The 25,095-nt window shown below is 44.0% G+C and overlaps 1 protein-coding gene across 3 annotated transcripts in view; it reads right to left on the bottom strand.

The window, feature by feature from the left end:
- FUT8 (fucosyltransferase 8) overlaps nucleotides 1-25,095 on the bottom strand; it is a 128,930-nt gene that overhangs the window by 98,626 nt on the left and 5,209 nt on the right. For all 3 annotated transcript variants that reach the window (XM_068161589.1, XM_068161591.1, XM_068161590.1), the window contains exon 2: nucleotides 3,257-3,333. The gene's annotated coding sequence lies outside the window, so the exon portion shown is untranslated. The remainder of the gene's footprint in view (nucleotides 1-3,256; nucleotides 3,334-25,095) is intronic.

Here is a 25,095-nt window from a genome sequence, read left to right as displayed (position 1 = left end):
GATTTTCCTATGCCAACAGGTTCTGTCACTTTCTGAAGTGTTTATTAGCCACTATTTAGCATAATCCAAACACAGACACAGTAAAGAAATAGAAAATGATCAGTGTAGTATGATTACACCATTAAAAAAATAGAAGCAGCAAAGACAAGTGCAGGGTCCTGCATCTGGGTCGAGGCAATCCCAGGCACAAATCCAGGCTGGGCAGTAACTGCCTGGAAAGCAGCCCTGCGGAGAGAGACTTGGGGGTGCTGGGGGACAAAAAGCTCAACAGGAGCTCTCAATGTGCACTTGCAGCCTGCAAAGCCAATCAGAGCCTGGGCTGCATCAGGAGAAGTGTGGCTAGCAGGTCGAGGGAGGTGATCCTCCCCCTCTACTCAGCCCTGGTGAGACCCCACCTGGAGTACTGTGTCCAGTTCTGGAGCCCCTATTACAAGAGGGATGTGGAGGTGCTGGAACGTGTCCAGAGAAGGGCCACAAGGATGATCAGAGGGCTGGAGCACCTCTCCTATGAGGACAGACTGAAGGAGTTGGGGCTGTTCAGTCTGCAGAAGAGAAGGCTCCGAGGTGACCTCATTGTGGCCTTCCAGTATCTGAAGGGGGCCTACAGGAAGGCTGGGGAGGGACTTCTCAGGATCTCAGGTAGTGATAGGACTAGGGGGAATGGAATGAAGCTGGAGGTGGGGAGATTCAGGCTAGATGTGAGGAGGAGGTTCTTCCCCATGAGAGTGGTGAAGCCCTGGAATGGGTTGTCCAGGGAGGTGGTTGAGGCCCCGTCCCTGGAGGTGTTTAAGCCCAGGCTGGCTGAGGCTCTGGCCAGCCTGATCTAGTGTGGGGTGTCCCTGCCCATGGCAGGGGGGTTGGAACTAGCTGATCCTTGTGGTCCCTTCCAACCCTGACTGATACTATGATACAAAATAACTGCAGAATATTTCTGTGTTGTAGATACAACCTTGGTATGTAAACACATCCTGCTGTTCTCCCCATGACAACTACAATTTCTCATGAGAAACAACAAAAACTAGGCAGGAGAAACACCTCCCATCTATCATTTTATCTAAAATGATGATGTCACCTAAAAATCCATAACTCAGCCAATTCTGATGGAAGTACCTCAGCTTTCTATTTCATAATAAATAAAAACCAAACAAACCTGTAGCAGTGCCTCCCCTATTTAACTGAAGGAACCTGTGAAGCAGGAAATATATCCCAGGCAAAACACTCATTGCTGTTTCCTCTGATTTGTCAATGCTCAGTTCAGTACAGCAGCCTAATCTCAAGACATTTACACTGGTATAGATTACCAGTGATAGTCAAGATTAAATTTTTCAGGCACTAGGAAAATACTATTTAGCTACAAATTAGTAATATCCACCAGGATACCATCTCTAATTCTGCCAAATTTACAGCCAGTGATTTGGACTATTAATTTTTCTCATTAGCTGCATCTGAGATCATAAGTTACTTGCCCATTGGAAGAAAATATTTAAGCTAGAAATAATTTTATAATAAAAACCCTTATTATAACACACAGAAAGAAATTCTCAGCTGGGCATCTCTTGCAAAAAGCTGTTCTTCCCATGCTCTGCTCATAAAAGACATACTCAATTAAGAAAACTATACAAAAAATAGACAACCAGCTAAAACCTAGACATTAACACATACAATGTGCCACGGCTACCAGAAGGTTATTGTGGCAATGCCAGTGACGAGCAGTGTGAGCAATCTGGCAGTGCAGGCCTAGAGCCTGACATGGTGGTAGGCCATGCTCAGCATTAGTGCAGAGCCAGCTAGCAGTGTAGCAGAACAGTGCTGTGCCTGCAGCATGTAACCCAAACAGGGCACTGGTAGCTATAAACATGGACAGTTATCTTGGAACAACAGGACATGCACCTGCATCAACAAACCTTGCATGTTGTTAGTAGTTGGACCAATAATCTATAATAGTGTGATGTGTGGTCATCATAGGGAACCAATGAAGCCATGCCAACAAGGCTCTCCGAGTTTATACAAGTTGTAGAAGTTCCCTTGCTACGCAATTCTGCCTTTCCTTTTTCCTCTTCTTCTACACTTTACTGTGCTATACTCGCACCACAGGCCTGCACCATAGGCCTGCAATACTGGAACAATAAAGGAACAATACTCGATCATATTGGTCAGCCGTATGGATTCCACTCTCCGTCGCCTCCCATAGGTTATCAGACCACTCCTCTGAGATGAGATCACACATGCTCAGGTCTTGCTGCTTTTTATGAACTTCCAAAGACAGACATACACTTTTCCCAGTCCATTGCAGTGCTGTGCACACCGCATTCATCTCCCCTTGTTTTGTGGTGTTCCAAAAGACCTACAGCAGCAGCACTTGCTCTCTGTACTAAATCAACCTGGATTTTTTTGGCCTCCCCCCATAGTGCTTGCACTGAGTGTTCTGACCGTCGGTATTACTGCCTTCTGGACTCACCCGTTTAGCAAGAGAATTTTGGTTTGTTCTCATGTATTAAGTGCGTGGCTCAAACCTGGACACACTGAGCCAGTTGAGTCCATTTCTACCTAAAGCTGAGCAGAAGGATTTACACAGTGTTTTATGACAGTGCTTCCCTAAATTTTCTCTGATACAGTGATACATTTTCAGAACTTCTTTTGTGCCTGCTGCTGTTGGCTTAAGGCCAGCTCTTCACCATCAATCTCTTTCAGAACTCTCAGCCATTCTTCATTCTGTACTTGCCTATTTTATTTTTCTTGCATTTAAAGAGCAAACTTAAAATACTGATTTGATGTTTGTATCCAGTTTTTCCCAGATCCTTCTAATCTGTTGGTTCCTGTTAAATCCTAATCCAATTGTCCAACTTGTCAGCAGCCTCCCGGCCCAGGATCATTTTCGACTGCAGTAAATGCACAAGTCAGTGGATACAAGACTTACCTCTTTCCACAAGCAAGAAAAAGATGTGAAAGACTGTTGTTTGTGCTATTGAATCAGAGCTGACTTATCTAGAACACATTCCTAATACAGAATACATTTCAGAGAGCCAGCCAAGCAACAAGCCATCCTTCAAACAAGAATCCATGCTAAACGACTACCAGAATAAAACAGTGAACTCCAGCCAAATGGTGGGAACAAGAAACAGACCTTGCTTTTCCAGCTGACAAGGATTTATCAACAGAAGGGCTGTTTAAGTAGCACAAATCTTCAGATACTTTGTTTACACCTAGTTTTTGTCCCAGTGGGGGCAACGTCACAGAGAAAGAGAGCAGTACTTACCCACAATAATTACTGTTCAAATCAATGCTTTTGGACACTCCTCCTCTTCACTTTCATTTTGAAGCCTAGGTAATTCTCTGAAAATAGGAGAGGAAAGAAGACCATTTGGTTTCATTCTTTTTACCTTTACCTATGTTTTCATCCTTTGACTGAGATGCAGCATTCAAGAGATGCATGCAAACACTTATGATTAAAAACACTGCTCAGAATTTTGTATGACAACTTGTAACAAGACTTTTACAGTAACAGAAATTGTGAGGCCAGCAGGAGCAGGGAAGTCATTGTGCCCCTGTACTCAGCACTGGTTAGGCCACACCTTGAGTCCTGTGTCCAGTTCTGGGCCCCTCAGTTTAAGGACATTGAGACTCTTGAAGGTGTCCAGAGAAGGGCAATAAGGCTGGGGAGGGGTCTGGAGCACAGCCCTGTGAGGAGAGGCTGAGGGAGCTGAGGCTGTTTAGCCTGGAGAAGAGAAGGCTCAGGGGTGACCTCATTGCTCTCTACAACTACCTGGAGGGAGGTTGTAACCAGGAGGGCGTTGATCTCTTCTCCCAGGCAATCAGCACCAGAATAAGAGGGCACAGTCTCTAACTGCACCAGGGGAAGTTTAGCCTTGAAGTGAGGAGGAAGTTCTTCACAGTGAGAGTTGTTAGCCATTGGAATGTGCTGCCCAGGAAGGTGGTGGACTCAGCATCCCTGGAGGTGTTTAAAAAGGGACTGGACATGGCACTTAGTGCCATGGTTAAGTTGTCATGAGGTCCTGGGTGACAGATTGGACTTGATGATCTTTGAGGTCTTTTCCAACCTTACCAAGTCTATGATTCTATTCCATGATTCTATGAACAGCAATCTATATATAGGAAGAGCCTCTATGTATACCAAAGTCCAAAAAAATAGAAACTGTCTGCTTCATTGCCAAAAAACCCAGCAAAAGTTAAGTATAAATCCTCAAGCATCTGTGGAAATGTACAAAAACTGGGGGAATGAAGCAGGGGAGTCATTCCTGGGACATATATAGCCAGGCCTTAGGAACAAAAGACTGAGAAAAATTACAGGATCAAGCTCCTAAAACCAGATATCAAAAATTAAAACAGTAAACTTCAAGCTGAAATAGTTGCACACGGAAAAGAATAAAATTCTACTTTAAAATAGGCAGAAGCAAGTTAAGTAGGTTTGTACCACGTGCTTATGTTTGTATCATAGTATCATTCAGGGTTGGAAGGGACCACAAGGATCAGCTAGTTCCAACCCCCCTGCCATGGGCAGGGACACCCCACACTAGATCAGCCTGGCCACAGCCTCATCCAGCCTGGGCTTAAACACCCCCAGGGACGGGGCCTCGACCACCTCCCTGGACAACCCACTCCAGGGTTTCACCACTCTCATGGGGAAGAACTTCCTCCTCCCCTCCAGCCTGAATCTCCCCACCTCCAGCTTCATTCCATTCCCCCTAGTCCTATCACTGCCTGAGATCCTGAGCAGTCCCTCCCCAGCCTTCCTGTAAGCCCCCTTCAGATACTGGAAGGCCATAATGAGGTCACCTGGGAGCCTTCTCTTCTGCAGACTGTAAACACTGTACATAACAGACCATATATAAGACGGTAGATGGTTTTAAACAAAGTGTTACTTTTGGATTATGCAGGCATGGATTTGCTAGATTTTAGAACTGTGGTCTCACTAAAACTCAGAGTGGTTGTATACCGCTGAACTAAGTGTTGATTCTTGGCCACTTAACACAAAAACAATCAAAAGCTGCACAGATCGGATTTGGAAAAAGCAATAAATTGGGCGTTGAAAAAGCCAATTTGTGAACCTGACTTCAAGGAAACAGATAAAACTGGGAAAGAAAAATAAAGAGGAAACCAATTAAAGCAACGATATTACCAGGAACATGAGTGAAAATGATAAATGCTTCAGATAATTGTCTTTCAGTGCAATGAGAGTTCTGCAAAATTAGTCTTAGTTGGGAATGAAGAGTAAGTGAATTTCTGTTTCGAAGAGCAGCTTCAGCAGCTGTGCTGTTGAAGGAACAAGGTCAACTGGCAACTCCAAAAACCTCTGACACAAATGAAGAAAAGACTGAATTCTGTGTTTTCTTCAAGTAAGTTTATTTTAAATAATCAGCCCTTATAAGATCAGAACTTCCAGAACTGGAAAGAGTGAGATGGTCTGTTTCCATTTCCACTTGAGATGGATGGTTTGACAATGCTTCAGCTAAGGCAGCTGTCAATAACAGTTATAGCTTTTTCTATTACAAAAGATCCCAGAAATCCAAACAAAAACAGCACAACACAGTTACCCCAGGTATAACAGAGTAACATCAGGGATTTGGCTTTCCAGAAAAACTAAACTAGTTATTTTATTATTCCTCACATCAAAACTGCTACATCTCATGTTTCATGAAACTGGGAAGGTGAAACACTGCTGAAGGGGAGTTAGGGGGCAAGAGCCCAGCTGACCGGAGAGCCCACCCTACAGGGTGAGCACAGAGCATCAGAGCACAGCCTAGCTGAGTGTTACTTTTCATTTAAGATGAAGCGTTTCTGGGCCCCTCAATTTAAGAAGGACACTGAGACTCTTGAAGGTGTCCAGTGGAGGGAAACGAGGCTGGGGAGAGACCTTGAGCACAAGCCCTACTGGACCAAAGGCTGAGGGAGCTGGGGTTGATTAGCCTGGAGAAGAGGAGGCTCAGGGGTGATCTTATTGCTCTCTACAACTACCTGAAGGGAAGTTGTAGAGAGCAATAGCCAGGAGGGCATTGCTCTCCTCTCAGGCAACCAGCACCAGAACAAGAGGACACAGTCTCAAGCTGTGCCAGGGCAAGTTTAGGCTTGAGGTGAGGAGAAAGTTCTTCACAAAAAGAGTTGTTAGCCATTGGAATGTGCTTCCCAGGGAGGTGGTGGAGTCACCATCCCTGGAGGTGTTTAAGAGGGGACTGGATGTGGCACTTGGTGCCATGGTTTACTAGTCATGAGGTGTTGGGTGACAGGTTGGACTTGATCTTTGAGGTCTTTTCCAACCTTATTGATTCTATGATTATTCAGATCTCAGAAGTCCGTATTTGCAACCCCAGCAGCACATTATGTGAACCACAAAAAACAGATTTAAACAGACTGGCTCATAGTAAACACAAAGTGGAAATGTTTACCTTCCATGTAAAGAGAGAACTATCACTAAGTAGACAAGTTACTTTATCTATAAGCAACAGAATTACAGGCAGTACCAAAAGGCCAGAGTCCTACCAGGCTGGGCAATACACCATGCCCTGCAAAAATTCCCAAACATACCCTATATAAAAACACACTGAACAATAAAAAGAGAGCATGAGTACTTAGGTCTTTTTCCCACTTTAACATAGACAGCAAAGCAGTTACTTGGAATAGAATAAACCAGGTTGGAAGAGACCTTCAAGATCATCGTGTCCAACCATCATGCAACACCACCCAACCAACTCACTCATGCAACCAAGCACCCTGTCAAGTCTCCTCCCGAACACCTCCAGTGATGGCGATTCCACCACCTCCCTGGGCAGCCCATTCCAATGGGCAATCACTCTCTCTGTGTAAAACTCCCTCCTGACCTCCAGCCTGAACCTGCCCTGGTGCAGCTTGAGACTGTGTCCTCTTGTTCTGGTGCTGGCTGCCTGGGAGAAGAGACCAACCTCTGCCTGTCTACAACCTCCCTTCAGGTATCTGTAGAGAGCAATAAGGTCACCCCTGAGCCTCCTCTTCTCCAGGCTAAGCAACCCCAGCTCCCTCAGCCTCTCCTCACAGGGCTGTGTTCCAAGCCCCTCACCAACTTTGTTGCCCTTCTCTGGACACGCTCCAGCAAGTCAACATCCTTCCTAAACTGAGGGGCCCAGAACTGGACACAGGACTCGAGGTGTGGCCTAACCAGTGCAGTGTACAGGGGCAGAATGACCTCCCTGCTCCTGCTGGCCACACTGTTCCTGATGCAGGCCAGGATGCCATTGGCCCTCCTGGGCACACTGCAGGCTCATGTTCAGCCTACCATCAACCAGCACCCCCGGGTCCCTCTCTACTTAACCACTGTTGACAAAGCAAAAGGAAAAAGTCAAAGTTCCAAGGTAGTTTATACCTCTCTGCTCCAGGAAAATCTGTCCACAACATAGAAGTTTAAATAAATAAATTTGTAGCTCCAATTAACAGACATTTTTTCACCTGTATGACAATAGCATTTTAATCTTGAGTTCAGATATTGTTTTGCAACCAACTGTGCTCGGATTCTAGATTGTCGTCTTGCAGTCCAGAGTCTGCTCAGAGTGACTCACAAAGACATAACAAATGCTGCACTGAAATCAAGAGACAGGACACTGACATTTTTTTTTCCATCCATAAATCTATTACTAAGAAGAATGAAATAAAGCCTTTTGCTTTGAGATCACCACAACTCACAATGTGACTGCTTCTTCAAGCGTCTCTTTATGAAACTGTGGGTAAAAAAAAAAGTCAACCTACTTCAAACCATGCAAAACTTTAGAATTACCCAAAACCTTACACTTTTCAAGCCTAATGTTGCTAATCTATCCCTGAACACAGAATTCCATTTATCATGTAAAATCCACAACTATCTACATTTGTTCAGTCACCTCAACAGTACTTGCACATATCACTAGAGTAATTAGATAGTGGTGTCTTCCAGATACATCTGCCCTGTTTGCAGAGATCTTTTGGGAGATAAAGGTCATGACACAGCCACATGGATGCTTACATTTTAATTATACCCCCAGTTCTGAGTTTGAACAGGTGGGTGAAGATGGAAGTCATTACATCTACTTCTAAAACAATGTCTCCTTACAGGGGGCTCAGTACCACCTCTCAGAAACAAAGCAAATTCAATGTCAGCGTAACCACACAGAGTTCTTTCAGACAGACAGACATATTTAATGGCACACATAATAATTAGGTGCAAAATCCCGGATCACTATGTATTCCTCTATACTGGAGGAAATACTGGTAGGCTGAACATGAGCCAGCAGTGTGCCCAGGCAGCCAAGAGGGCCAATGGCATCCTGGCCTGCATCAGGAACAGTGTGGCCAGCAGGAGCAGGGAGGTCATTCTGCCCCTGTATATTGCACTGGTTAGGCCACACCTCGAGTACTGTGGTCCAGTTCTGGGCCCCTCAGTTTAGGAAGGAGGTTGACTTGCTGGAACGAGTCCAGAGAAGAGCAACAAAGTTGGTGAGGGGTTTGGAACACAAGCCCTATGAGGAGAGGCTGAGGGAGCTGGGGTTGCTCAGCCTGGAGAAGAGGAGACTCAGGGGTGACCTTATCACTCTCTACAACTACCTGAAGGGAGGTTGTAGACAGGCGGATGATGGTCTCTTCTCCCAGGCACCCAGTACCAGAACAAGAGGACACAGTCTCAGGCTGCACCAGGGGAGGTTCAGGTTGGATGTTAGGAAGAAGTTCTACACAGAGAGAGTGATTGCCCATTGGAATGGGCTGCCCGGGGAGGTGGTGGAGTCGCCGTCATTGAAGGTGTTCAGGAGGAGACTTGATGGGGTGCTTGGTGCCATGGGTTAGCTGTTTGGGTGGGTTGGATTGGTTGATGGGTTGGACACGATGATCTTGAAGATCTCTTCCAACCTGGTTTGGTTTATTCTAATAAAGGTTTATTCTAATTTAAAAATACAAAACAGTTGCTCTATGGTATGAAGTCCCTTCACGATGTGAAGCTTTTACCCATAACGTTTTCTCAAGACATCAATCAACAAGAGTCTACAATACCGATACAGTACACAGAACAGTGCATCACCCATTGATTTCTTTCATTGACATACTAAAGGACCAAACTAAGCTATCAAATAACACTTCACATACAAATGCATGTGTAATCTGTTCCACCTGCTAAGAGGTAGCACACCCAGGATGTAATAAACAAATGTGACTCAGTGCAGCTCTCAAGGTCTTTCTTACTCCCCTTCTTCAAGACACATTGGCCCAACCACATTTCCCCTTTTATTTCAAAAGTACATGACCCAAGATGACACATCCCCAGAAGACAGCTCACAGTTGTTCAGTGCCCCTAGTCCTAGATTTGCACGTGTGCTACAGTGACACTGCTAATACGTTACATACTTGCATGCAGAGTGCAAATTTGGGAAAACACTACAGGCCCTCTCTTAGCTCTCTCAAATCCAGAAAAACATACGTCAGGTTTCTTTTCCCCAGAGTCCCACTTCTCCTCAGCCTTGTGAAGTGCCATCTGTGCTTCCCAGCCTGGCATGCTAAAAATCTGCTGTCATTTGTCTCACCAGAGAGCAAATTAAAGGCAAAGGTTGTCCTCTTTAATAACCAGACCTACAAACGGAAATCTAGACCACCACTCCAAAGTGATGATTGGTGAGGGTGGTTAGTGCAAGGGTCTTAGGAAGGAAGAGGTGGCAAAAAGACTATCTTCAGAGCTCCCTTTATCTCCACAGACTAATGCAAAAACTCTGGGCAACAGAACAAAAGTAGCTGGAAATCTCACAGAGTAAACAAAACCAGGACTCCACTGGCACAACATTATTTACTGGGATACCACATAAAGTTAGAGGGCATACCCGGCCCAGGAGGGACAGCTAGAGAAGGTGGGGCAGGATTATCTAAGGCTTGTCTATGTGCTCTGAGATCCAGAATGCCACAGAAGCCAAACACTCCACATAACATTAAAATGAGAACGTTACAGAGAGAAGGGAAGTGAAGATCTCCTATACATTACCAAACAAGACAATCCAAGTGGGTGAGAGTTTGAAGACACTGTTGAGAGCTATGTTGAGTGGCTTTTTTTCATTCTTTTTTGCTGTTTTTGTTTGGTTTTCTAGACAGCTAGCAGAATGATTCAAAGCACAAGATTTATTATTAGTGATTCACAGGAAAGGCCTTTCAGGAAGCAGATCATAGATATAACTGAGTTAACATCTAACTGGTAACTAGATTCACTATTGGCTTTATGCCAAGTTCACCTACAAACAGCAATAGCCTAATGCCTGAAACTTTCCCAGACTGAAATGCAAATCAACATGTCAGAACAAGCCCTGAAATACTTTTGATAAAGGCCAATTGCACTCTTCCAACCTCTGAGAACAGTCTAAGGGTTATTCCATGACTGGGAACACTTCCAAATGGTACTGCGCATGCAGCTACCTGTTTTGAAGGCTGAGAGATTAACAGAAAGGACAAGCCTTGATCCATGCCAGCTGTCCTCAATACCAGACAATGGTCCACTTCATTAGCATTGATGCTGCCAAAAGGGATTTGAAATCAAACCAGCTTAAGGAAACAAGAACTAAGCACAGATGAAGTCTGGAAGAGTATACAAACTAAGAAAAGGGGAAAGTAGCAACCATCTTTAGAAGTGTAACCAACAGCATGAGGAAATCTAGAGGCAAGGAAATCCACACAGAGAGAACACTCTCTCTAGACTACTCTCTCTCTAGGCTACTGAAAGAAGAGGCTGAAGAAAGCTGTCTGGAAAGCCCAACTAAGAAATTTGGTAAGTGAGAACACAGACAACGTGAAGAAGAAATAAAGGCAGAAATGCTGGCAAAACCTACTCCCTGGAAATGAGGTCAAGAAACTCAAAAGGAAATAAACCTGTGTTTAAATTTGAGGAAGGAAATAGTTTGTGCAATACAGCCTTGTGATTATTTGGTATTGAGTTGCAAAAATCAGTTCAAAAGAGAAAAGGCCTATCCTCTCAGAAGACAAGGCTATGAATACAGGGCCTGACAGTCTCAGAGCAAAACAAAAAAAACCCAAGCAACAAAAAAAATTCTAAACCAGCAAGCTTCACAGAAGAAGAAAGACAGAGTCATGCATGTCACTGAAAAATAACTGTGATGCTGAAAACACAACAAAAAGGAGTGTGGCAGTATGCCAGAAAAGATCTGTTTTGTTAGTATTTCATATTTCTATTAAAAAGCTAGAGGGCTTTGCTATGAATTACAAGGGATTAGTTTAAACTATGGGCTTGAATTCAGGCTAGTGAACTTCCCATATAAAGGACAAAGATTTTAAATAGAAAAAGCATACACCTTACTACCCACTACAGGTACCAACTACCCCTGCAAGTATCACAGTATCACAGTATCTCTTAGGTTGGAAAGGACCTCGAGGATCATCGAGTCCAACCTATCAACACAGACCCCATGACTAGACCATGGCACCAAGTGCCACGTCCAATCTCCTCTTGAACACCTCCAGGGTCGATGACTCCACCACCTCCCTGGGCAGCACATTCCAATGATGAACAACTCGCTCGGTGAAGAACTTCCTCCTCACCTCGAGTCTAAACCTCCCCTGGCGCAGCTTGAGACTGTGTCCCTTTGTTCTGGTGCTGGTTGCCTGGGAGAAGAGGCCAACCCCTTCCCGGCTACAACCACCTTTCAGGTAGTTGTAGAGTACCGTTACTCAGTTCTCCAGAGTCAAATTCATATTGAAGGAGAAGTAAACATACAAGAGAAACAGCAACAGAACTATGAAGGATCATTTATGTGTGCATTGAAACCATTCCTGTAGCAGTAGATCAAAAGAAAGAAACAGCATCTTCTGTTGTGCCTTCGATGTCTATCCTGGTCCTTCCTCTACCTCTTTAACTTCCCTCTTAAAAAGGTAAGTTCTTCAAACCTGCTCACAGTGAGCACACAGCTGGATGTCACTACAGAAATTACACTAGGAACTCATATATAAATCCAACTTTCATTTTCAGCTTTTCAAGCAAGAACCAAATAAAAAACCACAGCATTTTATTCCAAGGTCTACTGCCAGCCAGCATGAGTGAATCTGCTTTTACTGACTGATTGGTCAAATAACAAGAAGGTGACATTAACAATACCATGGTCAAGTTCACTGCTGTGACTGTGAGCCACACCAGCAGCTGTGCAGCTGTCCCTGATGGTATCAGTTCCACACTGCTGCTCTCCATGGGAAGGCTATGAGCAGGCAAAAGCAGCACCCAGCATCCAGGAGCTAAGGAAAAGGGACAATACAACAGTGCTTCCCTTGAGGGGAAACAGCGCTGTAACCTCATGTTTATCAGGGACAGGCTAATCAAAGGCAGATCTTCAAACAAAGGTCAAGGAGACTATCAAAGCTCAGATTCTAGCAATTAAGACCCAAGAAGCAGTCAGAGAGTTTTGATGAGAAAAAACTGAAAGACCTTTTTGATATTTGCCTGTTAGGTGGCTGATGGTGCCTGATAATGAAAGAAGCTGAAAACTGGCATTGAATAGAATGCAATTAGCATGAATGGTGTACCAAAAAAAGGTGCAATTTATGTGTTTCAGTACATTAGAAAATCCCTTTGAAACTATTCCTCAATACTACACACCAAGCTTTACAGAGCCTAAATGTTAGGGGAAAAAAAACAAACATGTACTCTGATACATTTAATTTCACAGTATCACCAAGGTTGGAAGAGACCTCAAAGATCATCAAGTCCAACCTATCTCCCAAGACCTGATGACTAGACCATGGCACCAAGTGGCACATCCAATCCCCTCTTAAACACATCCAGGGATGGTGACTCCACCACCTCCCTGGGCAGCATATTCCAATGGCCAACAAGTCTCTGTGAAGAACTTCCTCCTCACCTTGAGCTTAAACTTCCCCTGGCACAGCTTGAGACTGTGTCCTCTTATTCTGGTGCTGATTGCCTGGGAGAAGAGACCAACCCCTTCCTGGCTACAACCTCCTTTCAGGTAGTTGTAGACAGCAATGAGGTCTCCCCTGAGCCTCCTCTTCTCCAGGCTAAACAGCCCCAGCTCCCTCAGCCTCTCCTCATGGGACTTGTGCTCAAGGCCTCTCCCCAGCCTTATTGCCCTTTTCTGGACACATTCAATTGTCTCAATGTCCTTCTGAAACCGAGGGGCCCCGAACTGGACACAGGACTCAAGGTGTGGCCTAATCAGTGTGGAGTCCAGGGGTACAATGACTTCCCTGCTCCTGCTGGCCACACTATTCTTGATGCAGGCCAGGATGCCATTGGCCTTCTTGGCCACCTGGGCACACTGCTGGCTCATGTTTAGGAGGCTGTCAATCAGCACCCCCAGGTCCTTCTCTGTTTGGTTGCTCTCCAGCCCCTTTGGCCCCAGCCTGTAGCTCTGCATGGGGTTATTGTGGCCAAAGTGCAGCACCCGGCACTTAGATTTCTTGAATGCCATCCTGTTGGACTCTGCCCATCTGTCCAGTCGGTCGAGGTCTCTCTGCAGAGCCCTTCTGCCCTCTAACAGATCAACGTCTGCTCCCAACTTGGTGTCATCTGCAAATTTGCTGATGACTGACTCAACCCCCTCATCCAGATCATCAATGAAGATGTTAAAGCGCATGGGGCCCAGCACTGATCCCTGGGGGACACCACTAGTGTCTGGCCGCCAGCTGGATGTGGCACCAGTTTAGAGAAGGTTCAGGTCTTTTAAGTTGCTCATATTTGAATAATTTTTGACACATCATTTCCTTAAGTATGTCTCCCCAACAACAGACTAAAGCAGTGTGATAGTAAGATACTATTGCTAAATGTATGCAAAAAGGCTCCTCCTGAAATGGTTCTGTTCTTTTCCTACCTCCCACTTTTACTCTCCATTAGGCAATTTTGCATTCCTCTCTTCTCCCTGATACTTAATTTATGAAGTAAATTTTTAGAAAATTATGCATCTGTCTTTCCTACTTAGTGATAAAACACAAACACCAGTTTTATAGTTACATGTTTAGTTTAATGATACTGAATTTCATCTATCTCCTGCAGTCTACAGAGTATGACAGAAAGCAGACTCACTGGAATCAATGTGCTGTGGATTAAAGGCTCTACAGCCGAGAGTTCCTCATTCATTCCCAAACCCAGTATATGCTGGTAGCAGTTCAGGTTTCCCCACAGTATCCAATGACCAGCATTAGATGTAATCTAGCACAATTAGCCAGTTTTGCATATGTAAATCCATGTATGTGTAACATGGCTATATATAATCTATACCATAAATACAAACTAGTTGGCATACAGCGAAGAACTTCATAAATGACACCATCATCACTTGTTTTCCTTCATAACAGCTTCACTCTGCCACAGATCACCCTGCCCTGCAGCAATCAAGAGGTGCTGACAGACACCATGCAAAGAAGACTCGGCAGTACTCAAACACCAAGGGATAAGGAACCACAAAACAGGATTTTCCTCTAAGTCCTGATCCCACTAAGAGGAGAGGAGGAACGGAAAAGGCAGCAATACCAAAGGATGCCAGGAAGCATGAAAGAAAAAAAACCACTGAGATGTAATCTTGAACCTGGTGTAAAGTACATTTTGCAGTAGCTTTCACTATACCCACAGTTTTACAGAGACAAGTTTGACACCAGTGCTGTCCACACAAAACTCATTAGATTTCATGGATAAAGAAAGTCTGAAGATAAAGAAAAGCAAAGGGTGGGAGACAAAAAACAACAAAGAACATTTTGTTGAGACTTCAACTGCATCCTCAAGAACTGGTGACTCTTCCTTCCCAAGCCCTTTTCTCCACAGACTACACATGCTGACCAAGTAACTGCCCAACTAGACACACACAATTAGGGCAGCTTAAGGAAGACAGGCCCCTGCAATAGTACAGCACCGTCAGGAATCACAGCTCAAAAGGCAGTGTTTCATTTTGGTTCACCTCATTCCAGCAGAAACTTTCCAAACCGATGCAGGTGTTACTAATACATGGCAAGAAGTATTTCCACCCAGGATTTGCAAATACTGCAGCACTATTTTAGGGCATTTAATGTCAGTACATGCTAACTGTGCACACCTCAGACTATCCACCTTCACACAGCACATCCAAACACAGTCAAAGAATTGTTTGATGGGAACCTACAGTTCACAGCACTTTTTTCTCTGTTGGCACATCTGAACTAACACAAACAAAAAAAAATGCTGTAATCAATGGGCTCTAAGTGCTAGATACCCTTCAACACCAGGTGATGGCAGTTAATAACCACCACAGTGATGTAACACTTTCAAGTAACATTTTCAAGAACTGACCAAAGGAGCACTCCATATGCTTCTATTCCAAAGCACTTAGGATTTCAAAAAGCAGATAAAGCTATCATCTCTTTTAAGATATGTCTAAGCCAGATAATGAAATAATCCATCTCCTTGTGGTTGCTTCCACCAGGGAAGTTAAGGAGTTTATGTAGCAATACCACACATCTCTAAGAGGTTTCAGAAGAAAAGCCATTAACAAAGGTCATCAATCTACAGAGTCTCTGTTTATGATTTTGAGGAGTAGCAGAGAAGCATTAAGCACACAAGCATTGCTGTACTGTCCTAGAAGTCAGATCGATGAAAACCCTCGCCATAAACGACAAACTAGGTTAACATGTTTGCCTTGCAGATGCCCCTGAATTACACCCACCACTTACAGACTTCTTGGAAGGAAACAATGATCCTCATGCATGCCCAGGATGCACCTTTGCTGAATAACAGTGTGAGCACACTGCAACATTTCGCAGCAGTGTCATCAGAAAGTGTATTTCAATAATCATGCAAAGACTGTGAAAACATGTTTCCGTGTTTACGCTTGCTATATCAACAGAGAGAGTCAGAGGAAGGTTGCTCACAACCTGAGATAGCACTTTTAAGATAGCACTAGGAATTTAACAAGATATGTTCTGCTTACTACTCTTCACATTTGTTTTCAAAAATAACCATGTCATTGATAGCTTAGTTAACATTTGTGAGGGGACACCAAGCCTTATCTCTAACTTTTAGCTCAGATTTTTATGAGCGTTAAAAAATGAGCCACAGCAATCTATTCATAAATAAATCAACACATCTCAATAAATCATGTGCTTTCCTAAACAATCTGCAGTCAACCACATCCAGAGTATCATACAGATGCCTTAACCAACATGGCATGACAGCTGTAAAACCTTCGCTGCATTAGATCATCCCCAAGTTTATGCTTCTCTTCTAAAATCCATCATTCTCTCATACATCTCTACTTTAAGGAGAGGCTCTCTGTCTGCAAAAGCAGAGTAGTACTTAACCAAGAGCAAACTTTGAACCTGCCAGGTCAAAGTCCTACAGAATCACAGAATGGTAGGGGTTAGAAGGGACTTCTGGAGATCATCTAGTCCAACCACCCCTGCTAAGGCAGGTACACTTCGATCAGGTTACATGGGAATGCATCAGGTGAGTTTTTAAATTCTCCAGAGAAGGAGACTCCACAACCTCTGTGAGTAGGCTGCTCCAGTGCCCCATCACCCTCACAGGAAAGCAGTTTCTCCTTTAGTTGAAGTAAAACCTTCTGTGTTCTAGTTTGTACCTGTTGCCCCTTGTCCTACCACCAGCCACCACTGAAGAGAGCTCAGTCCCATCCTCACAACCTCCACCCTTTAGATATTTATATGCATTGATAAGATTCCCTCTCAGTCTGTCCACTCTTTTCCAGGCTGAAGAGCCCCAGGTCTCTCAGCCTTTCCTCCTCAGAGAAATGCTCCAGTCCCCTCAGCATCCTTGTGGCCCTCTTCTGGACTTTCTACCAAGTTTCTTGTCTCTCTTGAACTGCAGAGCCCAGAACAATGTGTGACCTCACTAGGGCAGAGTAGAGGGGGAGGAGAACCTCCCTCAACCTGCTGGTCACACTCTTAATACACCCCAGAATACTGACAGTCTTCTTGGACATGAGGGCACATTGCTGGCTCATGGCAAACTTCTTGACCACCAGTACTCCCATGTCTGTCCTTGCAGAGCTGCTGGGATCCCCAAAGTTAACAAAACTGTAACAGGGGATCTCATCACTCTCTACAACTATCTGAAAGGGTGCTGTGGGGAAGTTGGTGCTGGTCTCTTCTCACAGGTAATTAGTGACAGGACAAGATGAAATAGCCTCAAGCTGCAACACAGTAGGCTTAGACTGAACATTAGGAAAAATGTTTTCACAGAAAGAGTGGTCAGGCACTGGAATGGGCTGCCTAGGGAGGTGGTTGAGTCACCAACCCTGGACGTGTTTAACGGTCATTTGGATGTGGTGCTTGGGGATACTCTACTTTGCAGAGTAGTGTTTAATGCTTGGACTTGATGATCCCAAGGGTTTTTTCCAACCTGAACGATTCTGTGATATTAAAGGACTAATTAAAGACTGGGGAGGCAAAGGGGTTCAAACAAAAAAAAATACATATCACATTCATCAAAAATGCAGGTAAAAAGAATTTATATTTAACCTTGTTCAAGGACAATTGATGTCAACTTGACATTCAAAGTTGGGTAAGTGCATCTTAACAACAGGTGAAACTCATACTATTGGGTTACCCAAATCACCATCCAGAAGGATCAGTATCCTCATGCAAGTTGAAACCACAGACACTTAACCTGAGAATTCAGTTAAAACTCCCTCAATAAACAACTTTCAAGTAAAAACATCAAAAGCACTGACATTATGCCTTCAAGTAAACCAACAAGACACTGTCACTTCAAAAGCTAATGTCAATCATTCTACACAACAAGTGCTACCTGCTCCCCACCAGTTCTCCGATTTTCACAAAGCTGTCACAAGCTCCAGAACACTTCACTTGGCTACAGCCAGTAGTCTAACCTAGCATAAAAATCCCTTTACAGTTACTACAACTGATGACAAAAGCATGGGGAAAAATCGAGCTCTATTACATCCTAATGTATTAATCAAATGCTGTTTCAATGACAGCTAACCATAACTGCAAAAACTGCCAACCACTAACCACAATTCTGTTCCACATTTGGACCTTACATGCCTCAGGCATTTGGATTCATAGCTCTGTGCTCCCTGTCTTCATAACTCATTTAACTCTTTCTCAGGTCTACTGCTTTCCATCCTGCCTCTGATGTAAGGTGAAGAACACTGTACATTCTCAGATTCTGCAAATTACAACAAAAAGCAAGGCTATGACAGAGACAGCACAACAGAACTAAGCTGACAGGCACCAGAAGACCATTCAGTTAAAGGCAGAATTATCCCTAGTCCTTATACAATGAAAAAACAAAATGCTTGCAGAGGACAACTGAGACCCAGAAGGACATTTTGCTTAAACTTTACAAAGCTTTAAACCCTAGTGACCTGCGTGCTCACAAGATGAGTAGTCTTGATACCGAGTTTGGCATAACTCTACCTTGTTTCAGAATGCAGTGTCAGCTATAGGGAAAAGTGTTCAAAAGAAGAGCATGCTCTCTTGAGAAAACAAACATCACAACACTGCAGAGAATCACAGAGCAGATGAGGTGAAAAGGATCTGTGGAGGACAACACCCACCGCTCTCCCCTTGATACCAAGCCAGTCACTTCATCACAGAATGTTATCAGAGTTGGTAAAGCACAACTTCTGCTTGGTGAATCCATGCTGACCACTCCTGATAACCTTCTTGTCCTTTATCTGCCTGGAAATGGTTTCCTGAATTAGTTGTTCTATCATGTTCCTGTGGTTAAAGAGAAGCTGACAGGCGTGTAGTCTTGTGTCCTTCTTGGCCTTCTTAAAACAGGGGTGGCATTTGCTTTCCTCCAGTCCTTGGGCACCTCTCCCATTCACCATGACTATTCAAAGATCAGTGAGAGTGGCCTTGCAATGATTTGACTTTCCATATACTTCCTAGATATAGTCCAGAAAATACCCTATGTAAGGAAAGCAAGCTGGTTGCCCACGCACAAAAAATGCCATTATGAAAGGGCAGCAGACTGAGGTAGCCCCATAAAGTGAAACAATTTCTGGTAAAAACGTTTCAGCAGGGAACCAACTCTAAGTGTTAACAGACCAACACTGGAGACAGGCATCCAGCCAACTAATGCTCTTAGGTATACAAACTTAACAGTTCCCCTTCTCCACTTGTGAACAAGCAAGCATACCCAAAACAGCCACAGCATTTAAAGCATGAACGTGAGATCAATACAGTTGGAATAGTAAGCATACTCACAACCTACATAAGAAAAGGTGCTATGAAAGGCATTCCTGGAACTCTAAACTGAAAACAGAGTTCATAACAGGGACAGCAGGATCTGATCTCCAGCAGTACTTGAGGAAACAGTGGACTTGGAAGTAGGCAAAAATCAATGATCTGTAAAAAGATCTCTCAAACTCATTCTGTGGAGAGTCTATGATGAAAACATCTCTGGCTGCGAGATACCAGTATATCCTGTTACATCTCAAAGTGTGGTTTCACGACCTTATTGCCAGATTTCAGTACTCAGGATATTTCCTATTCTTGGCCCAATAGCCTGAAGCTACCCGGTGTATACCAGAGACGTGTTCAGCATGCCTGAGGAGCAGCGCAAGCAAGCGATTTTGTGCATGTGCATAGAGAGGTCTGGAGAGCAATCAACTGAACAATGTTGTCTCAGCAGTCCCATAGACACAGAACCTGCAGAATTATCGATCATTACCTGCATGACATTGCAATGTGCTGCACAGGAAAACCAAAGCAGCATTTTAAATTACAATGAACTTTCTCTATCTTAGATGTGTGTCCAGCTCCTCTAGAGAGCAACATTTCTTGGCTCTGGGCTATGCCAAGTCCCTCATCCTGTAAGAGCACTATCCTTTGTAACTGAGTGGAGAGAAGAATAAAAGGGCACTCTCACACGCATTTCAAGGGTCCAGCTGCCACTAGAGGTAAAAAAAGTACCTAAAAAGAAACCATCCCCTGCTCCCTAAAAAGCTGTTGTCACAGGGTGTAATGCAAGCTGTCATATCACCCATACATAAATTGCCATCTACCTTTACAGCCTCGTAGGGCAAACTCAAGAATGTTGAAACCTTGTCCAGCACTACCTCACTGAAACTAAAGGACAACACAGTAGTAGTAGTCCAACCCAAAATCCAGAGTGCTGAATATGTGTCTGCAATAAAGAACAACTCAAGGAGAACACTGTTCAATGCCACTGTGTCCTGGACAGTGAGCCACATCGGCAAGAAGGGGTCATTCACACTGTCCTAACTACCCTAACCTGAAAACATCCCAAGCAACAAACACATCATGAACTTAGATGTTGCACTGTTAAAAAAATAACTAATCCCCACAGAACATTGGAACAGACTTATTTAGTGAACAGAAATGTGAAGACATGCATCCAGAAGATGAGAAACCCTACACAAGCCTTTACAAACCTTTTCAAAAGCTAAAACCCCAGAGCACAGAAGAAGGAAATGCAAAGACTGCAAGCATACCAGGGCATGGCACAATATCACAAAGTGAAACAAAACCATGCAGAGGGGAAAATTTTTTATTGGTTTTATTTTATTTGTTAATTCAAACCTTGCCCTAAATAAGGAACAAACACTTGCCTAGGGATTGAGAGAAACTGAAGATGTTACATGCCCAGCCATGAATGGTCGTCTTCAAGTTGGGATGGGAGAACAGAAGGAGAGAGAGATCAGAGCCCATCAACACCCTGCATACACTGCAACAGCAAAGAGCTTTTGATCTGAAATATACAGTCACCTACCAGGTGAACATCCCTACTCATTGTCAGAAGCAGCTGTTTAGGAAATACCCAAAAAGAGAGAAGATGTCAGCTAAGTACAGCATATCAGGAACCTCTTCACATGCCTCAGGTATGTCCCATGTTTTATCATCATCAATAGAGGCACAGAGCTGAAGACAAAGGTTCCAGACAATGTGAAAACACATTTTGAAACAGGTCGCTCAGTCAACAGAGATCTCATTACAGGCAAAGAGTTTAAAGAAGACATTTAGGTAATTGAATGTGCTAATAATTTCAATAATTCTTTTTTTTTCTTAATTCTGTTTTATGAACTGTTCAGTGCCAACAGCATGTCAGGTAAGGGCTTTTAGATTTATTACATACATGTAGATAAAAAAACCCCAAAGTCTGACAAAGGTATTTCCACCCATACAAATCACACTTGCCACAGAAACTTATTATGACACTGAGCAGATTTTCTAGCCAAATTATGGTGAAGTTCATCATACCTTTGTTCTGATTCCTCTCTTCTCAATGATGTATGGAATTGAGTGCTTTTATCTTTGGATTTCAGTCATAGCCACTGTTGATTCAGTACTGGGTCCTGTCCTCTTTAATATCTTTATAATCTGGATGAGGGGATTGAGTGCACCCTCAGGAAGTTTGCAGATCACACCTATCTGTGTTGATCTGCTAGAGGGTAGGGAAGCTTTACAGTGGGCCTTGTTAACCAAGGCATACAGTAATCCAGCCAAAGAGAATGTTGTAAAAAAAATAGAAAAACAGCTATTTCCCCCCATCTTTGGTACTTGATAAATGACTTGCTCCAGTTTATCCTTGAAGAAAGGCCTTGGAGTCCTAATGGACAGTAAGTTATTCATGGGGACAGCAATGTGCCCATGTGGCGAAGAGGGCCAACAGCATCCTGGGATGCATTAAGAAGAGTGTGGCAGGCAGGTCCAGTGGGGTTGTCCCCCTCCTTTACTCTGCCCTGGTGAGACCACACCTGGAATACTGTTTCCAGTTTGGGGCTCTCCAAGAGACAGGGAATTACTGGAGAGAGTTCAGTGGAGGCTATGAAAATGGTGAAGGGACTTGAATATTTCTTTTATGAAGAAAGACTAAGACACCTGGGGCTGTTTAGCATGGAGAGGAGAAGGCTGAGAGGGGATCTCATGAACGTCTATAAATATCTGAGGGGTGGGTGTCAAATGAAGGTGCCAGGCTCTTTTTGGTGGTGCCCACTGATAAGGAATTACGGGTTCAAGCTGGAACACAGGAGGTTCCACCTTGACATGAGGAGAAACATATTTGCTGTGAAGGTTCTGGAGCCCTGGAACAGGCTATCCAGAGAGGCTGTGGAGTTGCCTCTGGAGATATTCAAGACCCATCTGGATATGTTCCTGTGTGGCTTGCCCTTAGGTGATCCTGCTCTTGCAGGGGGGTTGGACTTGATAATCTTTCAAGGTCCCTTCCAACCCCTAACGTTCTATGATTCTATAAGTAATTTAATAAACTAGAGATGACCACTGGGAGGATGTTGGAACAGAATTTTTACTGTTCTTCTACAGAACCTTTTGGAAGAGCAATGCTTTAAAGAAAGGGTTTAAGATGCAGCAAGTCAGAATTAACTGCCATAAAGACATTCACAGTGGTGTTCCAGGAGCTTCTAAAAACAGCCTTTACCTTGCAGAATTAATAATGTCATGGTGATATTCATTGCTATTAACTGTCTCACAAAAGACACTCTCTAATATTACAGAAAATTATTCACCTTACCACTACTGGGTTATGAAGCAAACATATAATGAAAGCAGACTCCATTTACATTCAGAATTAATATCGCTACCATAAAGCAACTGCAGCAGCACAAACTTCAGTGTATTCTGGAACTATCAGTATCTGAAGTGTTTCATTTCATTCTGAATGCACTATACCTGAAAATAAATTATGTAAAATACACTATATTAATACCTCATATTTGAGGGAATCGATGCAATTCACTGGAAACCACTTCGCTACAGAAATCACTGCTTGTCTGAGGGAGGATCCCTAAAGACTGCAGGTTAGCAAATACAAATAGAGGGGCAAAAACCTCAGAAAATGGTCCTTTCGACCATTTCCTCATGGAGCATCTCAAGCTTTTAAGTTTTACTATTCAAGTGAGTATTAAAAATAAGATTCTCAGCCTGTTCCTTTAACAGCAGCTCTTTGCTACAGCCAGCTCTAACACTTGTATCCAAAAGTCTTCCAGAACAGTAACTGGGCTCCCCATACCTCAGGACTGCTTGGTCTCCACTATTTGTTCTACATCCCCCTCTCTGAAAATGTGGAGGGGCAGGAAGGGAGAGGAGAAAAGAACAGGAAGAAACAATAATCCTGTGAGGGCACTAGTATGTCATGTATTTAGGGAGAAAATAAATCAGAAGTGATTGTAATTGATTCAACAGTCAGAAAATCACCACCTAGAAATGATGCACTATGAGCTACATAATATGAATTTACGTACACATCATGACAAATGATCCAGAAAGATCACCTGTTTTTAAGGCTGCCAGACAATTCCCTGTAGCAGATTCATTTTTCAGTTTCTTTTAAGTTGCCAAAGACTTTCCAAGATGTCCTATTCTGTGCCAGGTGTCCACGTCGAAGCTGAGCTACTCCAGTGTTTTCATTGCATGCAAAACAGTTTTTCCCCATTTCAATTCAAGCTACAGAAAAATACACTTTTGCCCCATTACAAAAGGATGTTTATTCTTACAAAAGTTCAGTCACTTACATGCTCTAAGTTCCACATGTATCTTCCTAAGACAGCAAAATTCATATCCTGCCACAGAGATGATGCTTCTGTCAAGCTCACCACAGGTTACTGCTACTGACTTTGTTCTGATATATCATAGCTGAGTCTCCTACACATGCTGTCTGTGCCAGCTGCATTCTACTGTAAGGCTTCTGAGAGCTAGGCATCCACAGCTGTCAGCTCACAGGTTAATATAGGTTGGAAGGGATCTCCACATGTCCCTAATCTAACTTCATCAAAGTCAACCAGATCAGACCAGATTGCTCAATTTTATCCATTCTGGTCTTGAATACCTCTAAGAGAGAAGCTACACAGCATCTCTAGACAATCTCCTTCATGGAGAGAAAGCTTTTTCTTATAACCAGTTTGAACCTTCATTTCAGTCTGCCCTCCTACCATGCATCTCATGAAAGAACCTCACTCTGTCTTATCAGTGATCTCTTCAAAGACACCAGAGTGGTGGTGTTAGATTCCCCTGAAAAAACTCAGCTCTCAGCCTCTCCTCAAAGGGCAAGTGCTCCAGCTCCCTAAACCATCATGGTAGCCCTCCACTAAATTGACTTCTGTTCACTGATGTCTTTCCTACATTAAGCATCCCAAAAGTTTGTGCAGTAATCTAGATATGGTCTAATGAGCACCAGGCAGAGTGGGATAATCCCTTCTCTCCACCTACTGGCTATACTCCTGTTAACACAGCCCAGGATGTTGCCGCCTTTCCTTTCTGCAGGGGCCATGCTGCTGCTGGCCCATAGTCTTGAGTGCTGTCCACCAGGACCCCAGGTTTCTCCAGCAGAGCTGCTTCCCAGCCAGCCAGTCCTCAGCCTATGTCACTGCATGGTGCTCCTCCTTCCCAGCTGCAGGGCTTTGCATTTGCCCTTGCATTTCATAAGTGTGAGAGTCTAATAAGTTTGTCTCTCTCTATGTGAGTCAACAAAGATAAAGTGATAGCAGAGCCACTGGAAAGAAGGTGGAAAGAATCCTGTCCACCAATCCTGGATGCAAATCAGCTTGTGATTGCATCGTGATAACACGGGACTACAACAATAGGACCCAAGGACCCAGCCATCACACCTTTAGGGCAAGATAATCACCACCTGTTTCCTGAGCCTTGTCTGGATGGAGACGGAGTAGACGGAGATTCCCCCCTCCTCCAGCCAGGGTCTTGCCCAAACACACAGATTTCCTGCCACTGGAATTCCTGAGGGACAATATTTGACTACATACCTAAGGACTAAAAAATGTATAAAAGACTTGAGCAACTACTGGTTTGTAGAGAGAGGAACGGAGGAGAGGAACGGAGGAGAGGAACGGAGGAGAGGAACGGAGGAGAGGAACGGAGGAGAGGAACGGAGGAGAGGAACGGAGGAGAGGAACGGAGGAGAGGAACGGAGGAGAGGAACGGAGGAGAGGAACGGAGGAGAGGAACGGAGGAGAGGAACGGAGGAGAGGAACGGAGGAGAGGAACGGAGGAGAGGAACGGAGAGGAACGGAGGAGAGGAACGGAGAGGAAAAAGGAGATGAAGGAAAACACAGGAGACGGGCCAGGCCGCTGAGAAGAGAAAGCCGGGACAATGCTGCTCCGGAGAAAAGAAGCTGCCCGGAGGACCACAGCTCCAGCCAA

The sequence above is a fragment of the Melanerpes formicivorus genome, unplaced genomic scaffold (assembly GCF_026170545.1).
Source record: "Melanerpes formicivorus ecotype bairdi unplaced genomic scaffold, bMelFor1.0.p_v2 SCAF_58, whole genome shotgun sequence".
NCBI lineage: Eukaryota > Metazoa > Chordata > Aves > Piciformes > Picidae > Melanerpes > Melanerpes formicivorus.
Note: the sequence above shows the minus strand (reverse complement) of the source record. Positions and strands in the feature narration are given on the sequence as shown.